This window comes from Danio rerio, chromosome 18 (genome assembly GCF_052040795.2).
Source record: "Danio rerio strain M-AB ecotype USA chromosome 18, GRCz13ab, whole genome shotgun sequence".
NCBI classification, from domain to species: domain Eukaryota; kingdom Metazoa; phylum Chordata; class Actinopteri; order Cypriniformes; family Danionidae; genus Danio; species Danio rerio.
In genome coordinates, this window is record NC_141038.1 from 11,975,747 (window position 1) to 11,977,500 (window position 1,754).

Consider the following 1,754-nt stretch of genomic DNA (forward strand, 5'->3'; position numbering starts at 1 on the left):
ATAATAAATAAATAAAAAGCTGTGTTGCGTAAACATCTCTCCTGCTTTGAGGACATCAAGTTCTCTTGTTTTTTTTTTTTTCTTCTCCTTGCTTTTCCTTCTTGTGAGCACATTTATAAACACATTTCAGGGGATTCTGAAGAAAGGCGGATGAAATAATGTACAGTAAGTGTAATAGACAGTGTTGGGGGAAAGTTACTCTAGAAAGTAATGCATTACATGATCGAGTTACTCCCCAAAAAAGTAAATTGCATTACTTTTTACGTAAAGTAATGCATTATGTTACTTTTGAGTAACTTTTGAGTTACTTTTTCATACTTAATAAACTTAATCTCTTTCAGAACTTGCTGGGGGTTTTGTTTCTTCTTCTTTAGCCACTGCCATGTCACCCTGCAGCCCAAGACCGGTTACTCACTGAAGCTAAGCAGGGCTGAGCCTGGTCAGTACCTGGATGGGAGACCACAAGGGAACACTAGGTTGCTGTTGGAAGTGGTGTTAGTGAGGCCAGCAGGGGGCGCTCAACCTGTGGTCTGCGTGAGTCTTAATGCCCCAGTAAAAGTGAAGGGGACACTAAACTGTCAGTGGGCGCCGTCTTTCGGATGAGACGTTAAACCGAGGTCCTGACTTTCTGTGGTCATTAAAAATCCCATGGCACTTCTCGTGAAAGAGCAAGGGTGTAACCCCGGTGTCCTGGCCAAAGTCCCTCTATCGGCCCTTATGATCATGGCCTCCCAATCATCCCCTTCCACCGAATTGGCTCTATCACTGTCTCTCCACTCCACTCCACCAATAGCTGGTGTGTGGTGAGCGCACTGGCGCCGTTGTCCTGTGGCTGCCGTCGCATCATCCAAGTGGATGCTGCACACCGGTGGTGGTGTGGAGAGACCCCCCTCATGATTGTGAAGCGCTTTGGGTGTATGGCCATACACAATAAATGCGCAATACAAATACACATTACATTACATTTTTATTTTAAATCTTCGTTTACCTTTAAAAAAACACATTAAAATGTTGGATAATGTTATCTTCAGAGAACTTCATTCATTCATTTTCATCTGCTTTTCCATGTCTGGGCACAGGGGCAACAGACTCAGGAGAGAACCCCAGACTCCCCTCTACCGGACGCTTCCTTCGGGGAGATCCTGAGGTGTTCCCAGGCCAGCCGAGAGACATTGTCCCTCCAGAGAGTCCTGGGTTTTCCCTGAGACCTGCTCCCGGTGGGACATGCCTGGAACACCTCCTGCCTAGGCGTCCAGGTCCAGGAGACATCCAAAACAGATGTCCAATCACCTCAGCTGACTTCTCTCAATGTGGAGGAACAGTGGTTCTACTCCAAGCTTCTCCCGAGAGTGCACCCTGCCACCCTGCGAAGGAAACTCATTTTGGCCGCTTGTATTCGAGATCTTGTCCTTTTGATCATAACCCAAAGCTCATGACCATAGGTGAGAGTAGGAATGTAGATTGACCGGTATATCGAGAGCTTTGCCTTTCGGCTTAGCTCCTTCTTTACTACAATAGAAAAGTAGTAATCCGGTACATTAACCGGATTACTGCTGCTGCTGCTGCACCGATCCGCCTGTCAATCTCATATTCCATCCTTCCCTTACTTGTCAACAAAACGCCAAGATACTTGAACTCCTCCACCTGGGGTAAGGACTTTCCTCCTATTTGAAGATGGCAAGCCACCTTTTTCCGGTGGAGCATCATGGTCTCAGAACTAGAGGTGCTGATTCTCATCCCAGCCCCGTCACATT